This window comes from Eleutherodactylus coqui, chromosome 4 (genome assembly GCF_035609145.1).
Source record: "Eleutherodactylus coqui strain aEleCoq1 chromosome 4, aEleCoq1.hap1, whole genome shotgun sequence".
In the NCBI taxonomy this organism is placed as follows: domain Eukaryota; kingdom Metazoa; phylum Chordata; class Amphibia; order Anura; family Eleutherodactylidae; genus Eleutherodactylus; species Eleutherodactylus coqui.
Window position 1 is genome coordinate 64,454,462 of NC_089840.1, and position 24,782 is coordinate 64,479,243.

A 24,782-nucleotide genomic window follows, 5' to 3' on the forward strand; every position below is an offset into this window, starting at 1 on the left:
GTGAGTCTTCTACTCCCATATCCCATAGAAGCTAAAGAACGCAGCACTGACCCACAGGATGTGTGTGTGGGTCCTCCTGCATTAATTGCGGATGTGCCTTCAGTGACGTATTCCTGGTACACAGGCAACACTATGGATCAAAGAATGTGAAATACCTGCACAACTTTGGAATGGAATGTCCTATCTATCAGTCACCAACTTTCGGACCCCGATAAATCAATTCGCCTTGCCTCACTAAGAAGATATTACCTCACAGCTTATACAGGTGCATGGATTCCCAAGCTATCACCTGAGGTAATGCCACTTCATAATAAATTTACATACTGCCATCTCAGGTCTTTTGTCACATCAGTGTATACCAAAAGAGTAGGTCAGTCCTACATATGAGATGTTCATATATAGATAACTTCAAATAAAAACAGTTATGACATGTATGTGCATCGATATAGATGGATTTATCAGCAATGTGTGAAGTTAACTCCTTTTAATATAATTTTTTTATCAAATTTGCAATAAATGTATATCTAAGATCTTTTCCTATAGAAAGTGTTCCCTCCTCACATTACTCACTGGGAGTAGAACCTGTTGTGTTATTCATCTGTCTGTGATATGGAATATAATAATTATGGTCAGTGAGGAAGTGTTTTGTGGTTTTATGTGTGTTCTTCTGCTCCAGAGAACAAATCAGTTACCACAAAACTATTAATCATTTTATATCCTCTTGTCAGTGTTTTCTTGCAGTCTTTCAAAACTGGAAAAACTCTTTACAGCATGGTAATCCCTTAATGAGTTTCACTTTTGTTATATCGGAGTGAAGTGTGGAAGTTAATGTTGGAAGACATTTTAGAGAAAACTGCTGTGCTGGAGTCATTGTAAAAGAGGACAACTCAAAAAATGTCTATTTAAGTTGCAAAGGAAAGAAAGATCATCACAGAAACTGTAAGAAATTGAATGATTTGTGCCAATTCCAGAAATAGAACCAGTCTTGCCCTATAACCTCCCGTTTTGGAGTGGAGCATAGCCCAATTACATGCTGCTTCAACTGATTGTCCCTCATAATTTGGGATCTTTAATGGTATTATTTAAAAAAATGATTATATAAATATTAATACTATCAATATTGTACTAGTGCAACCAACACAGTATTTAAAATAAATACATAATACTAAATCAGTATATTTCAACCCAAGAATATAACGAGAGGTGGTGAGATCTCCTTCAATGGAAGTGTTCAAACAAAGGCTGGACAAATATCTGTCTGGGATTATAATCTATATATTTAATCAATCCTGCACTGAGCAGGGGGTTGGACCAGATGACCCTGAAGGTCTTTCCAACTCTACCATTCTATGATATGAAAGATATTAGTCATTCAATACACACAATTTTTTTTATAGGATTTTCGGGAGTGGGATCTACCAAGACAGTCCTATTGAAGGCTCCAGCTGCAATCTGTCATCATGTGGGTATCTCATCTTCCCTGATATCTCTCTTCCATAGTTTTTATGTCTTGGTGGATTCTTTCTTTCTTTTTGCTAAAGTCACCAAAGTTTTCTGGCAAGCAATCCAAGTGGCTGTAAAGGTGGTGGATCTTGATGCTCATGTTACAGTCAAGATTTTTTAAATTGGAGAGCATGTCTTCTACTAATTCAGAGAAGATGTCTGCCTCAGGCTTCGGTCAGACGGGCGTTTTTTGCCGCGATTTGTGGATCACATGACGGATGCGCATCCGCAAATCGCGTGATCGGGGCCGAAAAATCGCCGGAAAAATCTGCTCCTAGCCACGTTTTGCTTGAAGCGGGCCGATTACAGGAGCGCTGTCCAGCCCATTGAATTCAATGGAGCCGGCAATACAGCTGGCTCCATTGAAAGCAATGGGATGCCGGCGATCGCAGGATGAATTTTCGGGAAAGGTTTAAAAATATAAGCCCTTCCCTGAAAATCATCCAAAAATGTGTAAAAAAAATAAATAAATAAATATATACTCACCTTGTCCCTGCAGACGGAGTTCAGCCACGGCCGCCGGCAGTTTTCCTGAACTGCTGTGAGTAGTATTCAGCAGGTGAGGATTTAAAATCCCCGCCTGCTGAATGGGCTGCCTCTGATTGGTCACAGCCCTCACCAATCAGAGGCAGCTCTCACTCACCTATTCATGAATTCATGAATGGGTGAGTGAGTGCTGCCTTTGATTGGCTCAGCGCAGGGACCAATCAGGGGCTGCTCTCAGCCAGCAGCCCATTGCTTTCAATGGAGCCGGCTGTATTGCCGGCTCCATTGAATTCAATGGGCAAACATCATTCTTTTCTGCCACAGCTGTTACAGCTGTGGCAGAGGAGAATGATTTGTGTAGTATATGTTCTCAATGGGGTCGGCGCTGCTGCCGCAGGCCCCATTGAGCGCATGTAGAGAACACCAGGAATCGCAGATAGGCGCGATCTGCGATTTCTGTTCTATAATTTATCGGACAAGCGCATAAAAAGCACTCATGTGTCCGATACCATTGCAAAGCAATGGTTCTATAAAATCGCAGATCACATGCGCATGCGCAAATCGCGCGTAAAATCGCCCGTGGGACCGAGGCTTCATGGTTGCCAAGAAGGCTCTTGACAAGTAAACAAATAAAGACCAGGCACTAGATTCACCCTTGTTCAATAAATTGATGAGATCTGAGAAATTTATGAGCCACCTAATATGGGAACCATCAAAAATCCCCAATTTGAGTTTTTTCATGCTCTGTCCAGGGAATTCATGTGACATGCAATCAAAGCACAAACCATCTTTGTCTAGTTCCTTCAAAAAGTGTTACAATGGAGGTGTTATGTCATCATATGTCGTCATAAGTAATTTAATGTTTCTTATAATAAATTACCAAAATGCCTAAAAAAATAAAGTCTAAAATGTAAGTACAGTAAACTATTTCTTTCTTCTTTAAAGGCTTTATGTAGGTTTTTGTGATAAAAAATAAAGTACACATTTAAAAATTCAACAATTGTGTCATCAGTGTTTCACCAATCTGAACATAAGTCATAATGTCCAAGGTACCATTTGAAACTGGCATCAAGAAAAAAAAAGGGAACAAGGAGATGACACACAATAACATCCCGTTTACCCATGTTGACGACTAGAGTTATTCATCGTGATCGGTTGGCAGGTAAAATTGGGCCAAATTTTACAGAAATTTTGCAAAAAAGTGGACTTTTTTGCGGTAAAACATGGGCATTGAAAGTTATGCATTTTCGAATTCTCCTTCAGATTTGCTGATACGAATTGCCAATTTTGCGAGCAGAAGAAAAATTGCAGCATGCTCTTTTTTACTGCAGAATCCTCGTGGATGGACTCCACTGATGTCAATGGAGGTGTCTGACCCGCAGTCCATACGACGGTGCGGGAAACACCAACAAAAAACTGTACTGTGCATGACGCCTGTGAGCCTCCACGGTCATCCACTGTACAGTTAAGTGAGGTATGCAGGGGCACCGGCCGAGCTCACACGGGCATGCGGGAGGCCCGCAGTGGATTCCGGCTGTGAGCTCGGCCAGTGACCTTGCTGACTAGGCAGATTCCTAGTGGGTTGTGTTTCTGCTTGGGACCAGTGGCCGCGCTGAACTGCTCACCGATCCTTCAGGGACAGCTGTCAAACCTATCGTTCAGTTTTGCTTTAAGACTTAAATTTTGAACAACTGCCAAAGGTCCCTTGTCCTTGCTGGATATCCACAAAGTGGAGAGCGTTTATTGGATTTCCGCAATACACCCCAGAAAAGCAGAGAGATAAGTTGATCAGAAGAGATAAAGGTTCCCACGCTCCAGGGGTACAGTATAAGACAATCAATTTATACAGAAGAGTACCAAAAAAATGGAACTGTGACTTTTTTTTTGTGACGGGATAGTTCAGTGTCCAAGAACCCCTCATAAATCCCAGTTGTACCTTGAATTTATCAAAGGTGTTGTATATAGAGTACATACTTACAATGTCTGGAACATTATTTTTGGTGGTACATAAAAGGAAAAAGAAGGTACAACGCGTTTCAAAAAGTAATGTTCTTCTTTGTCCAGCAGTGCTAACAACTGAGCCACCAGACTTGTTGATCTTCCCTCTCTTGTGAAGCAGAGCAGACAAGTGTGGTGGCTCAGTTTTTAGGACTGCTGCTTTGCAGTGCTGAAGTTTTAGATTCCAGTCTGACCCGGGGCAACATCTGAATGGGGTTTTAATGTTCTCTTTGTGTTTATTTGTGTTATTCTTCCCCTTCACTAGAGCAGAGCAGGCAGGTGTGGTGGCTCAGTTGTTAGCGCTGCACACCTACACACGCCTATCTCTGACTTTCCTGTGTAAAACGATTTTATGATGAGTTTTGCAAAAGATTAAGATCCATTTTAGCAAAAATTGGTACACTTTTGTCGCCCGTCTGATAACGACGGTCAACACTATTTATTACTATAGGGGGACAGTATAGCTCCTTGTTTACTACAGAGGGATAGTATGGTTTAATTTTACTATAGGGGGACAGTACGGCTTTTTATTACAAGTGTTGAGCGATTCATGAAATATTCAGGTCGGGACTGCCCAATACGATTTTTTTTTACATTATTGTGAATAAGACTCCCATTGACTTTGAAAAACTCCATCCAGATGTTGCCCTTGGACAGCTTTGAATCTTCAACTCCAGCACTGTAAAAAAGCAGGGCTAACATCTGGGCCACCCCACTTGTCTGCTCTGTGCCAGAGGCTGGGTCACTGAGCGTCCAGAAGGGGGCGGGGCAGTGCAGAAGATTTCTCTCCTCTCAGTCCCCCGCCCCTCTCCATTGAGACACACAGTGGCCGTTCGCTATGGAATGGCGGCTGTTTAAACTTAACGATGAGCTTCATCGTTCATCTTTTAGCAGCATAAGGGTGCCTACCCACTTGCGATTTTTTTTCCTGCGATGTTTTGCGTTTTTTCTCAAGAGCAATTAGTATAGAATGTGTTCTTGTCCATCTGGGGTTTTTTTTCCGTTTCGTGGGGTTTTTTCACTTAGGAACTGTCAGTTGCATATGTGTCCTTATTTTTCTCTTAATGCACCCATGATTGTCAATGGAGGGCTGCAATAAACGCGCAAAAAACGCGCGAAAACGCTGCGTTTTTCACGCGTGAAAATCGGCAACGCAAGTGGGTAGGCGCCCTAAAAGGTGAGCGATTAAGCTCATCGACAAGTTTAAAAAGCCGTCGTTCCATAGCAAACGGCCGCTGTGTATCTCAATGAACAGGGGCGGGGCCTTAACACCTAAGCTACAACACTTTCTTGTTTTGCTCCAGAGGACGGGAAAGAACAATACGAATTAACACAAAGAGAGCATAAAAACCTATCCAGATTTGAATTTACAGCTTCATTACGCCAATACAGCAGTGCTAACAACTGAACCAGCCCACTTGTCAGTTTTTGCTTTTGAATGGACAACTCTCATCATAATTTACCATTGTTCAGGTCGTATTAGGAAGTACAAAATTAAATAGCAGGGGCTGACTTGACTTTACAGTTTATCCCTTTATTGATCTTTGTTCTGGTGCTGTATTTATGTACTGAGCTTGTTTCTGGTGCTGTATTTATGTACTGAGCTTGTTTCTGGTGCTGTATTTATGTACTCAGCTTGGTTCAGGAGCTGTATTAATGTACTGAACTGTTCTAGTATTCATTATTACAATAATATATATTTGGAGTATTGTAATTGTTTTATTGGATTATTAGTTAAGAGATAAATTACTCCGGCGTGCAATGTCGCAGGCATTTTACCTGCATAATTTAATCCCCTAGGAAGGAAATCCCTGAAAGCGCCTCCTTCTGATAATACTGACACTGGCCACCATCACGTAACATAGTAACATAGTTCGTTAGGCCGAATGAAGACAATGTCTATCTAGTTCAGCCTGTCTATCCTTCTATGTTGATCCAGAGGAAGGCAAAAAACAGCAAGAGCAGAAGCCAATTAGCTCTTTTTGGGAAAAAAATTCCTTCCTGACTCCCTAATGGCAATCAGACTGTTCCCTGGATCAACCCCTAATAGTTCCTACCTGCCTGTAAACCCGAATTAACAATTAACGTGTTCTGTGCAGGCTGGTGAGATCTGAGTAGAAAAAGCTTTAGAAGTCTTATTTTATTGTATTTACCCAGAAGAAAACAGCCAATGATACTTTCAGCTCAAAAAGTCAAGCATGCATTACATGCCACTATTTTTTTCGGAGTATGGGAGGAGGGGGTGATATTGTATGTGGGCTGGTGAGGTTTATGTGCCAGTGCCGCTTTTTAATTCCAGTCCGGCCCTGGCCTGCATTTAATAGACAACTAAGCATTAAGGAGTGGGCTCAACTTCCAGCAGTAAGTAGTGCACCAGATGCCAAGCCACACAGTATAGCTAGAATATAGGCTTCCAACTGTATTGGCCTGGTAGAACGGATCCCCTCCTCAAAAGTGTCTATGCCCAGTGTTGTTCTGTCAGTGTCCCTTGTGTTGTGTGATTGAGGTGTATTGCATATTTGCAGCACTGAGAGGGTTAACTGTCTGGTATGTGAGCTGACTGTCTGGAGAATGCATCTGTTTGTTTGTCATGGGACATAACACAATGTGATATATGTGATTGCAAGATGAGCGCAAGAAGTTGTTCTGTTCTGGGCTTGCAGGAGTGAGTTAGTCTGTGGAGAGTCAGGTTGGTGGTCTGCAAGAGGACCACAAAGGCACCTTCAGCCTGTGTGGCTCAGAGTGGAAGAGGCTGAAAGAAGTTTGCAGCCTGCCCTGGGCCTGCTGTACCCAGGAGATATGAAAGGGCTCCTTCAGTACTGAGAAAGAGAGAGAGTGAGGAACCGCCATGTAGCGTACCCTTTCTATCAAATGTTAGCGTTGACCGGTAGAGTGTTGGAGAGAAGAGAGTGTGTTGCGGGATCAGGACCTACAGATAGTGGGACCGTGGCTTCTCCTGTCCACCCGTGAGTCCTGCGTGTCACACCACTCTGATGTTTGGCACTGTTTTTCTGCTGGTGTGTATTCTGAGGTTGTAATCAAGTTACTTTAAATAAAGCGACCAGTCACTCGTCCGTTTCCCAGAGGCTGTGTCTTAAAAGAATCTTGTGTGTGTGGATTTACTCCAACAACTAGGAATTCCCCCACGGAGGCCGCGCAAGGGTGAGTTTACGCCGCCATCCACGAATTCCCCCACGGCAGAAGAAACGGTGGTGTCATGCGTGACATAATAGACTAAAGTAATCCATTATTGGGTTCCCCGTTTATTAACCTGCCCTTGACCCTTGGACGTGTCACCGGTTACCCTCTGGGTGGGAGACAGTAGAGCCACCGTGACAAGGCCCCAAACTCTACCCTGCTGTCTCCTAGGCTGTGTCCCACTCCTCGGACACTGCACAAATATATCTATGCATATATATATATATATATATATATATATATATATGTATATTCATATATGTATTATTGTATATATAATATATATACACACATACACTTTTTTTCTTGCCATCACTGAAGTAATGGTAGGGAAGGGGCGCCGTTTTGCTATTTGCCTCAGACAGCATAAATGCTATTGGCACCCATTATTTGAGGGGTTAATATCAGGTAAGCTGAAGTTAGTACTCATAAGGCTACATTCACATGAGCGTGAATGAAGTCATACACATGTGTGATTTTTTCCCTCACAGTGACGCTGCGAGGTGAAGAAAAAAAAAAATTGCTGCTTTTCCTATTTTTTCGCATTCCTTCGACACAGTGCCCATTGTTTTCAATGGGAGAGACAGACACATCGCATGCCGTGCAATATGCGTGCAGATGCCACGTGATGTTTTCCATTGAAATCAATGGGAAACACTTATCGGTCCTCCGACGTGCATGAAATAAGTACTGGAGGATTGTAATTTCAGAGAAGTGATGCATCTGTGGGTAAAACGCATGTTGACAGGCACAATATTGGGCTGGGTTCTCGGCCTAATATCGCGTCTGGCCGGAAGAATGTAGCCTATAGGTGAGAACCTCCCTCCAAAATGGGGCAACTCTCGAACAGGACCACAAAGTTATGCCATTTCTTACCATTTCTCTAAAACTAGAGATGGTAAGGTGCTATTTTTGAATGAGTACCCCAAATAAACCCCCAAATAATTTTAAAGCATCAAATCAAAAAATAAATTTGCATATCTGCATATATAGCATATATTTTCCATATGTATTAATGAGATAGCAATGTCCAGTTTATACCAGCATGCAATTTCATAGTACAGGAGAGCGCACACAGCAGAGGGCCCATGAGCAAGAGCAGAATACGGGCCATTTGAATTTAATGGTTGTGGAATTCTAGTCCTACAGCACTTTTTTTAAGGCTCTTTATAAGCCAATCCACTAGAAATTATGAGCCATTCATGAGAATCATAAATGTGGTCTGTTATAAGGACTACTATTGTGGTGTCCTGCAGCGACCAAGACACAAGGCCCACGCTGAGGAGGCGGCGGGGTAGAGATGGCACTTGTCACTGTGGCTCTACCAGACTCCTCCCCGGAAGGACGCATACTACCTCGGCCAAGGCACTGCTAGCCCTCTTTCAGGCAATGCTGGGACAGCGGTTACCTGTACAGATGTGTAGTACACTGAAGAAGTAGTCACTTGTGATGCCACCGTTCCTTCACACCGTTGATTTTCCGGCGGAAGAAGTAATAAAGTCCACACACTGTTAACTTTGGAAACTTAATCATTCGGAATGGACAGTGACTGGAAACTTTACTTTTCACTTGTAGAATACACCTTTAAAGCCAGTGCAGGAAAGACAGTTTAGAAGACAGTCAGGGAGGAGGACACAGGATGAAATCGGGCCTACAGTTGCTCTCTGTATGACTCCTCTCCTGGACACACACACTCCGGGATGCAGAAAAACTCCGGAGGGGAACACAACACTCCGCAGATACTTACTCGAAAATTAGTAGCTTACTGGCTGCACGCAGGGCTCCTTCTCCTCTCTCACTCCATAAAGATGGTTCCTGGAATTGGGGACCTCAGGATACCTCTCTTCAGCTTTCATCTCTTCACTACATGAGGGTTGAAGGTACCCCCACTCTCACTCCTCTCTTAACCGTTGAAGCAGATAGAAGACCCAGACATTCCTCACTCACTCATATGTATAGTATTCAATCATCACATGACAAGATAATTGGTTACAATTTTCAGACATATCCCAGCCACTTTTAGACATTAACCTTTTACATGCTGCAGCTGTGCAATACACATAACTAGAGACAAGAAAATTTGCATAGTGCACCCACACTGAAGACATGACATGTACGACAATTATGGAGGGGCCAGATATATGTGTTTCAGGCCACTACACTATTATTTGTGTACCAAGATAGCTGTGGACTCCCTTGGCTGGCCAAGGCTGTTACTTTTGTGCAGGGTATAACTACACTGCCCTGCATGGATGTCACCAAAATATCTCACCGAGATGCAATGCCATTATAAACCAACATATACACATAAATAACACCAACAGATAAGGGATATACCAAAGACAGACTCCCTAACCAACATTGCAAGTGAATAATAAAGGCAACAGCAGCACTCACATGGATTCACTCCAGACCAGTCCCAGTCGTTCCACTGCAAGCAATGCAGCGAGGAGCAGGTAGATGCAGCAGCCCAGTTTAGTCAGGATCACAGCCAACTAATCAGTAGAAATATGCAGCAAAGACCAGGCAGCATCAAATGGATCTTCAAAACAATTTTCCAATCTTTATTCCTCCAACAAAGGTAAAACCTGCAACGTTTCGGTCACTATTGTGATGCTTGAGAAAGGTCACAATAGTGACCGAAACGTCGCAGGTTTTACCTTTGTTGGAGGAATAAAGATTGGAAAATTGTTTTGAAGATCCATTTGATGCTGCCTGGTCTTTGCTGCATATCCCTAACCAACATTGGCTTGGCAGACCTTATATAATAGCAGGGCGATTGAACCTAAGGAGCCTAGTTTGTCCCTAGATGGAGGATAGGGAAAGATGTACAGCAGATGGAAATGCTAACAGAACTAGGCTAAGGCACATAACAGGCAGGAGTCCACAGCCACACCAGACACCACAAACAGGACATGGTTCAGGTGTCCGCACACCAACAAACGAGGGGATTCAGGTGTCTGCAAACCAATAGATGGAGGGGATTCAGGCATCCGCACAAATATGGACAGAGGAGATACAGGTGTCTGTACATCTGCAGATGGAGGAGGAACAGGTACACCACGAGGAGGACATACACCTCAGACATCCAACCACCATCAGAGGAGGAAACAGAATTAGACTCAGGCATCAACCCATCAACAGATAGATGGAACAAACAAGAATCAGAAGTCCAATCACCACTTGAACGATTGGTACAAACAAGACAGGACCCATACCAAACATGGACATCACCAGACAAACACCCAAAAAGCATGCATGCACACAGAAGAATAACCCACACCCATGAGAGGCCGTGGCAGGAATAAATACACATCAGTTATGGTTAACTAGCGGGCTAGGGAAAACATCTCCCTGTGGGACAATCAGTCCACACACCACAGGAGATACTGAAACTGGGAAGAGGGGAACATTACACATTGAGGCATTTCAGATAGGCAACTCCCAATTCCTGATAAACAACTCCCCAGGGAACTTATGCAGTGACAGGAACGAGGCATTCAACAGCCCCTAAGCCACAGTCACGAGGACTAGGCTGACGTTGAGGCAGAACCCCAAGTTCCATTTACTGATTACGGAAGGTACGCTGCAACAAAGGCCTTCTGCGGACGTGCAAGTTGTACATATAATATACATTCTTGTGCCATAGAATACACCGGCACGGTACGCCAACTACAAAGTTGATATTTTCTATTGAACAGATTTGTACAACAACTGTTTACAATAAGATATTAAAACTTTTGATTGCTCTGTGATTATGGAATGTAGAACAACTGGTTTTTGCAGAGAACAGATTTTGCATTACAATTAGCTGCCACCCTTTAAATCAGTAACTTTGTCTACATAAGTTATTACAGGAACACTAAAATATATGTTCATATAGTGTAAATCAGGACTATTTTGATATTTCAGTTTGATTTACTTTTCATTAGTTTTTATTCATATAACCATAAATTTGCTTTTCAATACTCATCAATATCAATGAGACAAGCTTAGAAGAACAGGTTTAGGGAAAAAGGGGACAGGATTCCACAACACTGGCTCATGTACAGGTCAATGGAACCTAGGAGTTAGAGCCAGATGCTCTGTCTCCTAATGCACAATTATAAGCAGCCTGCGGCATGTACCATAGGCAGTCTATGCTGCTATTTGATAATTGTGAACACTCCTACAGTAAAATAATTTTTCTATATAATTGGAAGTACATTTTATGTAGAATATGTTTCCATACAAATTCAAATAAATGTCATTATTTCCTTACTACAAGGATGCAGGTTAGGTATTCTGATAATATGGCAGTTGACAGACGGAGGGGATCAAGGTTTTGCAGCAAACCCAAAACTTTACTGTTCATTTCATACATCCTCTCCATCCATAGAAGGCCACTGATACTTAAAATGTTGACAAATAGTTCCAAACAATGTAACATGTGAACTTAGTGACCACCACATGGCCAGCATCTTACACAAGGGCTTGCTGCCTGAAAGGATACCGTGAGAGGCGTAACTTGAAGCTCCTGGGCCCCAATGCAAAACCTGTAACAGGGCCCCCAACTATAATGCTTTATTCATAGTACTGGGCTCACCATATGGAGAAGAGAGGCCTTATGGGCCCCCTAAGGCTCCTGGGCCCGGGTTCAAGCGCATCCCCTGCATCCCATATAGCACACATGTCAAACACAAGGCCCGCGGGGCCACATCCAGTCCGCCACTCATTTTCTGTGGCCCGCCGGCTGTGCAGCAAGTTCCCTCACCCTCCGTGCTGCTGTCAGTAAGAAATCGTCTATCGGCTTGTTTTGTATAGCAGAGCAGACAAAGATAGATGAGTGCCAATAGCACATTGACAACGACTGCGAAGGGGGGAAGAAGCCTGCAGATAACATGATCTCTGGTGCGAGGAGAGCGGGGCTGAGGAGGAGGAGAAGCAGCTGCATGAAGAGAGCCAGTCAGCGCTGACCTTCTTTTACCAGCCCTCTCTCTGCTCATGGCAGCAGATCTAGGGATACATCAGGGGCCCAAGCATGCAGGAGGATAGAAGCCAGTATACCTGCCATTGGGACCACATTGGATACAGGTAAGTATACAGATTGTTATGTCTGGTATATAAAGATTTGTTTGCCTTGTGTATAAAAATGCTAAAGTGTCCTTGTATATATATGTGAATATATATGCATAATAGTGTGTGTGTATATATATATATAATATATGCATATATTTGCAGACGCACACTATTATACACATATATAATAGTGTGCGTCTATGTGTGTGTGGTGTGTGTGTATGCATACATACAAATATATAATATATGTGTGTATAAGGGCTCGGTCAGAGGAGCAGAGATCCGCATGGAAAAAAAACGCACCGCGTGTGTGAGCAAAAATCCGCACCTACCAGAGATAGAACATATGGGTGGCAATGGATGTGGCCATGCAGATTTTTACACACACACACACAATAGTATGCGTCTGTGTATAATATCTATCTATTTATCTATATATATTAGTGTGGGGGTCACTTTTTACTACTGCGGCCAATATAGGGGACACAATTACTACTGGACCCACCATGGGGGCAGTATTCCTACTGAGGCCACCAGTATAGGGACTAGTTACTAAAGAGGTCACTATGGGGGTTACTATTACTTCTGGGGCCACTATAGTAGCACTATGACTACTGCGGCCATTATGGGGATCACTATTGTTATTGGGTCACTATGGGGGTTACGGTATTATTGTACCTTGACGGCACCAGAAGTGGTGGGTGTCCACCAGGGTAAGGCTGTTTGACAGCCAGGTGACACCCCCTGTTTCTGATTGGCTGCAGGGCTGGTTTCACTTCCTCAGCCTCAGAGGTCCTGTGCACTGCGTTTTCGATATCGCATTGTCGCGCAGCCATTTGCCGCTAATGTGTTTGTGTCCCACGGCCATCTCCCCTTCCGAGCTATTGTGTGCATTGTCCTAGCTCTTGCCCCCACCCTCTCTCTCAGCGTAGCCTGTGGCGCCCTGCCAGCAGTGTTCTGGCCGCTACAGCAAATTTCTGCTGAGGCGGCCGTGCTCCTGCCCCCACTGCGACTGTAGGTTCCTGCAGGTTCCAAGTCCTGCCACGCCCCTGCTACTTACCCTGCTTTTACTGTAGCCGCCAGCGCCGTTCCAGTGGACTTCTCGCCACAAGAAGAATATTCTGCAGAGGCGGCTGTGCTGCTGCTGTGAGTGTAGCCGCCGGCGCACTCACAGCGCCGCTGTCAGTGTGGCCGACGGTGGCCTTACATGTCCCCTTACCAGGTCCCCGAGAAGTAAGACTGCAGTTAGTAGTCAGTGGCAGGACCTGTGAGCCTGACACCGGGGAGCACGACCTGCATCCAATCAGAAACAGGTGGTATCACCTGACTGTCCAGCAGCCTTCCCCTGGTGGTGTCAAGGTGCAATAATACTGGGGGTTATTTACTACTGGGGTCACTATGGGGACCTTATAACTACTGGGGCAACTATGGGGTAAGCCTATTACCACACGGGCCATTATGGGGTTCACTATTACTATACAGTCTTACAATTTGGAATCGGCCCTTTGAAGGCAGCCATAACGGTGATGTGGCCCTCAGGGAAAATGCGTTTGACACCCCTGCCCTATAGTTACGCCAATGGATACAGTCTATATCCTCACATCCTCAGTTAACTGTTCCAGTTCACTCCTGGGTCTCCGATTTCACTGTGCACGCTCCACTTCAGATACCAAGTCTTGAGTTATTGTTCAACCCACACCTAAGGGCCTTTTCCTCAGACAGACTGTTCACTTACTGACCTCAGTGGCAGTGAATGTCACATAAAAAGTACAACCAGTCTTTCCTGAAGTATTGCTATTTGGACATTGGCACTTTCTAGCAACTAATAGGCGTGATTGTTTATGGAGCAAGGCTCTCTCGCTCTGGCTCAGCAAGTCAGCGGATGAACGATAGTCAACGGTTTCGATTGACCAAGTAGTTTGGTTGTGATCAGGAAGTTCCAGAGATTTCTCTCACAGCTCATATACAGGCTGCAACCAAATTCTCAGCAGGCTTCTAGGGTTTTATCTTGTGGCTAACGATGTGGATCATACCCAACCTTGCTCCAACCTCACGCTTGCCCCACCATGGCAACACAACAACATCTTACATGCCACACCCCACCTTTTACTTCAAAACGGGCACAACATGTCCCACCGTTCATTCATCAGATGCAAATGCCCCATCTAGCACATTGACCTGGTGATGTGCACCTTCCCATAGCCACACGGTCTGGATATGAGACCAGGCATACAATATTGATGCAGGCCACCACAGAAACTATCATATATATCTAACTGCACGGTTAGTCACAAACATTAGCAGTTGCATAATAGCCATTGTTTGTACAGTATACATCAATAATAACTCTAGCAATTATACAAAAAATACACTTGGTGACTGAGATGTTAGAACTTTTTGGGGGTATTTGGGGATCATAGATTCTAAAAATGACGTTAGTTTTTCTCCATCAGGTCTGCTTATCAAAATCAGTAAATACGGCAGTTCCAGCAGCACTCCCAAACCACCAAAGCGGGGAGGTATCATGCGATGCACATGGAAGGGACGGATCAGGAGTCTTGATCCAAACATAGAGTCATGGAATGGTAGAGTTGGAAGGGACCTCCAGGGTCATCTAGTCCAACCCCCTGCTCAGTGCAGGAATGCAAATGTTATAATAAATACACAATGCCAGAATTGGATTTTTTTGAGCATCCTGTCACCCAAAAAATTGAATAAAAAGTAGTAATGTAGTAAAAAGATGTTACCAATAAAATCTACAGCTCACTCGCTGCGGGGTTCCAATGATTTCTCAAATACTGACCTTGAAGCGGGACTGGTTGATCCATGGAGACTAAATTCCCTTCTACACACCAGCTATACTAATCTCCCAATTGAATGTAAACACTCCATCATGGCAAAAGACACCATAGCCTCTTGGAAAATAACATGTAAAATGTTTGAACTGCCGTTTAGAATTTTCAAACATATAGATTTATGGAACGACCCAGAAGGGAGGGAAAACAAAATGTTTAAAGTATGGCGACATAATGGGATTATGAAAGTCCATCATCTCTTCCATTCAGAGACCCCTAGATACAAAACTTTTAGAGAACTATATGGGGAATATAATTTACCCACATCCCATTTTCTACCATTCGCACAAGTATGTAACTTTCTATGGGCAAGGCTAGTTGACATGATAAAAGAAACAATACTCAACCCAACTGATGTCCTGATAAAGAACCTTTCATATAAAAACTCAATTTCAAACTTATATACCAGACTTAGAGAGGGGTGGATGAAAGAAAGCGGCTCTGGGCTATTCAAAAAATTGGCCAAGATCTCCAGGATCCAGACCTACCTGAGGGTATAATAAAGAGTTGGAACTCTGTGAGGCAGGTGATATCCAATGAATGATGGCGGGAAACATACTTTAAACTAATCCAGGGGGCGATATACAGATTCGATAAGCCTCAGAATCCTGTCAGACTAGCTAGGCTACAAGCTTGCCCTAGATGTTCCCAACTAAACTCTGATTTCCTACATGGCATTTGGAAGTGTCCTAAGATTAAAAAATACCTGATTGGGGTCCAAAAACATATACAAGACATTGGGGGACAGACTTTACCACTGACGCCACAAATTTTCATACTCCATCAGCTACCAGATCAAACAAGAAAGGCCAAAATGACACACACAACTCTATTGATCAGCAAAAGGTGCCTTTTGAGCAGCTGGCTGCTAGCCAAACCCCCGGGGATAAATTATATTATTCAGCAATTAACCTTTTCCAATCCAATTTGTATTTTGATTTTCCTAGGGGGTTTACTCTTTATCTACTGTTATACAATGGCGCTATCTGCTGGCTAAAACCAGTACTGCATGAGGTGACACATTGGATAGGCTCCGACAGCAGAGAGGCTCGCAATATACAGTAAGAGAACCCCAACGGACGTCTTCCAACATCGGAGCTGTACAGCCTTAAATCATAATGTCTTTAGACGTCAGACAGTGGATTGGAGAGGGTTAAAACACCTGCTAAAAATGGAGAGAGTAGAGATAGAGAGATGCGGGGGGACCCAAGCCCCAAAAGTCTTTAAAAAGTGGAGGGAATTTGTGGAGAATTTTCTAGGTCCTAATGAAATCAAGGAGTGCATGTATCAATGTGTGAACACGACATGGTACTATAGCCAGTATGATATGAACCAGTTGGGAATTTTAAAGATTTCATGACATAATGTGGTAGGGAGTTGAGCGCGGAAGAGACACACTGTGGGTTAGTTTAGTTTAGTTTAATCAGTCATTAGTTATATGTTTTATTTCTGCTGTTATAGCTCTGTATTAAGAGTCAGGAGGTTTTGGGGGAGAGGGGTTAAGGGGAAAATGTAAAAATGGGAGATATGTATGGGAATATGACATTGTATTATAAGCAATAAACACCAAGTTGGATAATATACGATGAAAATGAGGAGAAAACGCTTCTGTAACAAAATTGTATATTATGAGATCAGAACTTTGTGTAATGGGTAAAGTATATTAGACATTAGAAAGTTCCATTGCGTGAAAAAAACGCAGCGATATCGCGTGAAAAAAAAAAGCGTATCAAGCCCTAAGGTGCCCAAAGGGTTTTGCATATCCAAGCGATTCTGACATTGTTTTTTCGCCACATATTGTACTTCATTTAGGTAGTAAAAATAGACAGATAGAATGGATACACCTGTTTGTTCCATGTTCAGAAACATACCCATTGTGGCCCCAATCTGCTTACTGGACACATGGCTAGGCCTATAATGGAGGGAACCACTCTTTGGCTTTCAGGACACACCTAAAATAAATTCCAGGCCCCATTGCTCACTTGTAGAGCCATCAAAATGACCTCATTTTGAAATTTAGACCTCCTAGCCCATTTATCTAGGTGTGTAATGAGCATTCTTACCCCACAGTATTTTGCAAAAATTATTATAAAGCAAGTGAAAAATAAATAAAAAGTAATTTTTTAAGCAAATATGTCACTTTCATGATAGTTTTCTCTGTTTCAAACAGGGCAAACTGGAGAGACGCACCCCAAATGTTATAGCACTAGCTCTTCCGTGATCAGCAATATACCCATTGTAGCCCCAATCTGCTTACTGGACGCACGGCTAGGCCTATAATGGAGGGAATGCCCATTGGCTTTCAGGGCACAACTGAATAACTTCCAGGCCCTATTGCTCACTTGTGCATAAAAAAAAACAATTGACTCCTTAAAAAGACTCCCCCCCCCGACCTTTGGTATTTCCTAAATCTTAGATAAAAGTAATAATGTAAAACTGTGTGATATGTCTGAAAACAGGGGTAGTTACCGAGACTGGTTGGGATGGGCACGTGGGGCAATAAAACCAGGTATCCTTCTTCCTCCCATGTTTGCTGCAAACCCAACACATTTTGGTGGGGTATTTCTTGACCTCAGTGGCAGGAATGGGGTGTACAAAGTGGTGCTCTGAGAACCTTTGCACCTCCACAGACTCATAAACGTGCATAGTTGCGGTGGTCTCACACAGAAGGTGCCCAACAAGCTGCTTGTAGAATTGCAGGAAAGTGAGTCTTCCCGGGTACTTTTTATAAAATTACCTAGGCATTATAGGTCAGGCACACATAGTTGTATGTGGAATCCGCTTGTGGAGGCCCACAGCGGATTCCAGCTGTGAGCCCAGCTGTGACCCTGCATATGGACATGCAATGTACTGTGCACGACTGCGTACTCACACAGGCAGTCATGCGCAGCACACCTTTTTTTTGTTTTGTTTTATATTTCCTGCACAGTCGCTTAGCAATGATGTGGGTACCTGCAGCCTGTACACAATGGGCTCTATGTTGCAGATATTTGCAGTAAAATAGAACATACAAATATTAAATCTTCCACCACAATATATAGCAATAGCTGTGGCCAGCTCGGTCAGTAGTCAGGCACATATCTCCTTCCACATATACTCATTCTTCTCCTTGTTAGGTCAGTCACTCTCAGAGCGGCATTCCCACACTTACAGAGCGTGGCAGGAAACTTACAAGGAGTATGTAAAATTGGCTGAGTAAAATGGCTACTCTCTTTTGTGGCGAGCACAGGTTAACCACGCTTTCCTGCGGACTGATTCCTTGGCTGGTGATCAATGACAGCATAACCTGACTGATTGGCCAGAATTTCTCCTCGTAGAGCAAATGGCCAATTCACCACTGAGCCTACTAATGCAGCACCACTCAGGAACTCTAAATCGCCCTCTGGCCCATGGATAGTCTCATGGCAGCTCCAATGAACCATGCTGCGGCTCTCCACTCAGACTACCTGTTGCTCTGTTCCCCTACAGCCCACCAGCACAATCCATGGTAACTCCACTCAGGCCTGATACACATTCACACTCTAAGCAAGCTCTTCAGGCACATCACATGGTCCAGCCACACACTTCACTTCTGGTGCCAAACTCACTCCAGGGCATTAACTGTCAACCAATGTTTCCATCCTTGTACTTTTTCCTTCCCCACAGTGGTCTCAATAGGACTGCCCCAGACATGCTGCTCATATCACACACACAGTGGACCCTGTTGTGGCCATACATATGTGGTCACTGACCAACACTCTAGAGAAGACAACAGATTAGCCGCTTGTTGTGTAAGCAAATTTTCAAAGGACAGATAAATAAAACACTCAAGCACGGACCTTCTCCAAGGAACAGCTGTAGAGCTACCAAAAATAATGCTGCAAAAGACAGAAGGTGTGCTGCTTGCTTTAAAGCAATGTCATAAATTTTGTGAAGGACAAAATCTTCCAGGTGAACAGAACAGCCAAACTCTGCCCTTATCCAAGGAAAATCTGTAGAGCTGCAGATGTTTCTTGTGCCTTGGAAAATTTTCATTTTGGGAGAATGAGGAGGAAGAGGAGTAAAACGTGGCAGAAACAGAAGGAGAGCAGCAGCAGTTCCAGCACCACCAGCACCTTGAGTGCACAGTGTGGTTTTTTATATAAATCTATGTTCAGTCATTTGTGAGTAAAAAGGTCCAGTGTGCTAACTAATCAGTGGAGTCTACCATGGGGGTGTAGAAGTTAGGTGAAATCCATGCCTGGTTCATCTCTATAAACGTTAGGCGATCCACATTGTCTGTGGACAGGCGGATGCTTCTGTCAGTTATCACACCCCCAGCTGTGCTGAACCCCCTTTCTGGCAGCCAGTAGGCAAGCACCTCTAAAGCACATTGGGTAAGCTCTGACCACTCGTCTAGTATAGAGATCCACAAGTCAGAGTGGCCAACGCCATGTCTGAGTACATCCTCATGGGATCTGACATACTCTTGGCCCATCATGGATAAGTGCTGCCTGTGACTCTGTTCTGTTACTGCAGGCTGCAATGGGCTGAAATAGCTTTGCCACACCTCTGTTATGTTCAAAAGAATTTCATTAGACAGCTACTTAAACAATAGACAAGACATAGTATCACAAAATATGAATAAAATGTGTCATCATGGTAAAGCTCTTAGATTGTAACATTCCATATCCTGTCAGGATAAGTATCTTTAAGTGTAAACACAGCTGTCATAGTTTTTACGTAACATATGAAAGATTGCAAAACAAAAACAGAGAGAATATGGGCAATATAGGAAGGGGAGAGCGGAAGAGGAATAGAGGAGGGGGCTTTGTCATGCCACCAACAATGACCCAAGTATTGTGAAATATTGCACAATCTAGGATTTAACCAGTCCCAAAGAAATCCACTCAATAAAATCTGGAGATGTCCGAATGGATATCCATGGTTGCCAGATGTTGTAGCAAAATGATAGAATTATTATCTTTGTCTGTTTGCATTTCCTCGCTTCATATGAAGGTATTCATTGCCTCTGTCCACATTACACTGTTAGGAACAATAGTGGAACGCCATAGCCTAGGAATGACTAATCTAACTGTTAGACTGAAGAAACCCCTTTTTGATATGAAAGATTTTACCAAAGAATATGGATAATAGTGCAGCCTCCAGAGTCATATTAGCTTTCGACACCCTCCCACATTGGTGATATAGCAGGGGGAGTGGACCCCTCCGGAAGGTCCACTCCCCCTTCCTCCCTGCTCCTGTCTTTTATTAACACACCTCTGTTAGACTTCCCATGCCACCGATGGAGCTGCTGCAGCAGCAATTCCTACTTGTCTGCCATGAGTCACAGAGCTGTGATCCATTGAATATGAACCCTCATCGCCATGGAGAAATGCTCTGCTCCAGCTAACAGTTTATACTGATACTGCTGCATTTTGAGGTCGCTCTCTACTGCCGAAATGAGATTTGGCAGAATGAAAGCACTCATATGTCTCAAAGTGCCTATGGCTGATGGCCCACATTCCTCAGGGTCAGGCCCAAGAGTGTCCTCTGGCTGGTCCGGCCCGGGGTGATGGATGGAAAGAATATTGCATAGCCCCTTTCCCTGGACTTATATTATCCCCCTCGTCTTCCTCTTGCTTTTCCTCCTCCATACTTATCCAATGGATAGAGAAACATATTGGAGAAGACATCTGTCTTTCTTGCCCAAAGTCAACTTCCCTGCAGTGTTGAGTAATGGCAGACTGGCCAGACAGTTGGGAGATCAAAGGGGTCTTGATGTCTTTCTGGAGAGGAAGGATATTACAGGATATAAATCTAAGGTTATTTGTTAATCCGGGTATACAGGCAGGTAGGAACTATTAGGGGTTGATCCAGGGAACAGTCTGATTGCCATTAGGGAGTCGGGAAGGAATTTTTTCCCCAAAAGGGCTAATTGGCTTCTGCTCTTGGGGTTTTTTGCCTTCCCCTGGATCAACAAAACAAGAGGTTAGACAGGCTGGACTAGATGGACATTGTCTTCATTCAGCCTTACGAACTATGTTACTATGTTACTATCAACATGTCATTGTCCCTGTGACCCTGTAGTGTCTGTTCCAGTAGGCAGACAACAGCGATGGTCAAACTGATCAGTGCGTTATCATGACAAACCACTTTGGTCGCTTCCTCAAAGCAGGCTAAAATGGGACAAAGATCTTTCATCTGCAGTCACTCCACAGGCATCAAGTGACCGATCTCCATGTAGCACCTGCTAACAAGATACATCATCTGGTACTCTGTGATTGCTCTCTGCTGCTGGCTTAGCCTCTGCAACATGCGCAATGTGGAATTCCACTGTGTAGACACATCACAGATGGGGTGGTTGGGTGGTAGGCTGAACTGTTGCTGCACCTTCACAACATGAGTTGTGGCTTGGTGTGAATGCTGAAAGTGTTAGCATAGTTTCCTGGCTTTTTCCAGTACTGGGTGTAAACCTGGTTATTGTTTAGGAAGCGCTGCACTACCAGGTTCATCACACGGACCAGGCTAGGTACGTATGTGAAATTTCAAAGGTAAAGGGACACTGGCAGGTTAGCCTAATTATCGCACACAACCTTGCCTAGCTTCAGATTGTGCAAGATCAGCCATGTGTGAGCTTGGGCCTGCAAAGTCATTAACAGCTCCTGTTAACCTGAGGCCAGGTTTTGCCAATGTGGAGGGTGTTGAAAGGTGATATGAAGAGGTGGAAGAAGGAGGAGGGGGTGAAGAGGGGACAGGCACAGATGAATGTCCTGCAAGTTTTGGGGGTATTGTGAAACTTGGACCACCATTTTTGGCTTCATGCCCCACCTGCAGGATGTTCACTCATTGTGCTGTTAAGGATATGTAATGCCTCTAGCCATGCTTGCTGGACCACGTGTCTGAGGTCAGTTGCACTCTGCCACTGACAGCGATCTGCAACACCACAGACACATTATCAATCATATAGCGGTGCGAGGCAAGAAATACCGTCTGGACATCCTGTACTGTGGGTTAGCATGGAACATCACGTTGTGGAAGGCGTCTGTGTCCACTAGCCTGAAGGGCTAGGGATAGAGGATTGGCTGATGGCCTGGAGCAAGCTGGAATATGAGGTAGATGTCAATGTCGAAGGAGGTGGTGATGGTGGAGACTCAACTTCTGCTTTACGTTTCCCACTCCAGGCTCTGAAGTCTGCAACCTGGTTCTTAATTGCGAAGAGGCATGAAGTAGCTATTGCCCCTACACAAAACTGCCTCCCTGTGCTCATAGGCTACTGCATGAACAGGGAGAGAGATGGAGGAAGAGGCCGCTACAGCAGTGGAAGGTGTAGGATAAGGCTGACTTTTTGCACTCGGGTCTAGGTGAGCTCTCCAAGGCAACAGGTGGTGGGAGTTGATGTGCCTGTTCATACACGTTGTGTTGAGCTTGTTTACGCTCTTGTGTTTTAAACACTAACTGCAAATCTTACAGATGACCACTCTTCTGTTATCAGCTGCGTTTCAAAGAATGTATAAGTCCTGTGAAAAGACCTAGCTGTGGGCCTAATATTGTTGCTGCTGCGACTAGTTGTAGCTGATGGTGACAGTATGGCCCTTACGTTTTTTTATGCGATGCTCTACTCTTTGTCTTAAAAGTTTGCTGCCCCTCAACACTTCTTCCTCCCCCTGCAAGCTGCTATCATGACTCTTCTACCTGTTCATGTTGGGTCAAGCGCCTCATGTTCTTCCACCTCTTCTTTCACTGTAGTAGACTAGTGTTAAGGCCTTTACATTGATTGTTTGTCTTCCCCATGTGAACTGCTTGTATGTGTTTATGTGTGTAGGTCTGGTGTTTGTTTTATGAAACCTGAGTGTGTCCTTGCCTTTGTCACCTTAACTTTTTCGGTGTTACGTGTTTACGTGTGTTTAGCCATCCAGGCTAAGCTCAGTTCCTCCCCACTTGATCATGGGAGGCAACTCCTTGGGGGAACACAGAGAAAGAGAGAGAGAGGCAGCATAGTAGAGAGCTGCTGCCACAAAGAGAAGGTTATCGAAGGTCGGGAGGTGAAGGACGATGTTGGATGCAAGTCAATGTGAAAGAAGTGTGTTAGCAGCAGCAGGAATAGAAACTGAGTCTTTTTCCACCCTGTATGCAGGAGATGGAGACAGGGCAGGCTCCTGGTCGCTGAGTCGCACAAGAGAGAGACTTTCTCAATGTGAGTGTAACTTGTCCCTGTGTAAAAAAAGAGTCAGGCAATCCGACAACAGATCCACCTTCCCTTCGTAAATAACCATCCGGAGTAACCCTCCCCCCCAGATAACTGAGACTGCGGGTGTATCGTGTTCAAGTGGAAGAGAGTCGAAACAAGTAGAAGTGATTCTGAATTGATTAAGAAAACTGTTATAGTACATGTGTCTCAAGATTTGCAAAGTATGAACTGTTTATAGAAGTTTGTTGCAAGAATTGAGTAAACTGTGTACCTTTGGTTTACTTCATCCGATCTGGTCTGAACTCTTTTATTTCATTGTCACCAGAACATTTCACTAAAAGGTAATGGCGTCAAATGAACATTCAAATTACTGCATTTTTAGTTGTTGTTAGAACTTATACCAATACGAAAACCGAACCAGGCTGTGTCGTGACCCTCTGGATAGGGACAGCAGAGCCACCATTGACAACTCACTAGTTCCCCGCTGTCTCCACACTTAAGGGTCTGCACTCGGCTACCACACAACCTCATTGTCATTCTCCTCCTGAGTAGACTTTATGTTACAGTGAGCTAGCATCTCCATTTCCGCATCCCCCTGAGTACACACTGCCTGTGGAAGGCTGACTCCGTACACTGACTCATCCTCAGGAGGATAACAAGAGAAAAATTCACATAAGCAAAGATCACAATAGTAAGGGGCGGTAAAGCCTGTACCCCTCACAGATCCCTTTCACAAGCTTAGAATCTATACTCAATGTGAAGCTGGTCATACACATTCAATAAAAATCATCAAAATCTGACAATTTTGGAAGGATCAAGCAACAATCTAATTTATTTTGGGGAATCCAGACTTTCCTGGTTTTGTTTTCAACATGCCGTATCCTTTTATCCAGTGGGAGTTTTGTAGGTTTGGCAGCAGCATGTCAGCCATGTCTATGATGGGGTTCAGAGAAATCTCATGTGCATTGCCACCTTTACTCATTGGAATCATAGAATGGTAGAGTTGGAAGAGACTTCCAGGGTCATTGGGTCAAACCCGCTGCTCAATGCAGGAGCACTAAATCGTCCCAGACAGATATTTGTCCAACCTTTGTTTGAGCAACTATTACTATAGTTTCTGAACTTTAAAAAGTGGTTCCTATCTATGAATGGAGTTAAGTTCTGTGAATCTTTATGTCTAGTGTAAAAGATATTCCTCCCCAACAATGACCTATGAGATATTCTAAAAGTTCGATATTGTCATCGAGAGGCTATCCTTGTTCCTCTGAGAGGTTACTGGTCCAGACTATCATTCTTGTACGGTAAACATTCTACAGAAGTACTTCTATTCTGGCTTTAACACTCTGTATTCTAAATATTTGTGGAAAACTAACACTTGGATATTCATGACCGTACATGAAATGTATGATGACATTGGTATAGTTTGGCATTAACATATAAGAGAAAAACGCCTCCAGATTTATCAAAGAGAAGATGTACAATGCACTATTTATTAAATGCGGCTCCCTTGGAGTTTCACAGAACACAATTTTTCT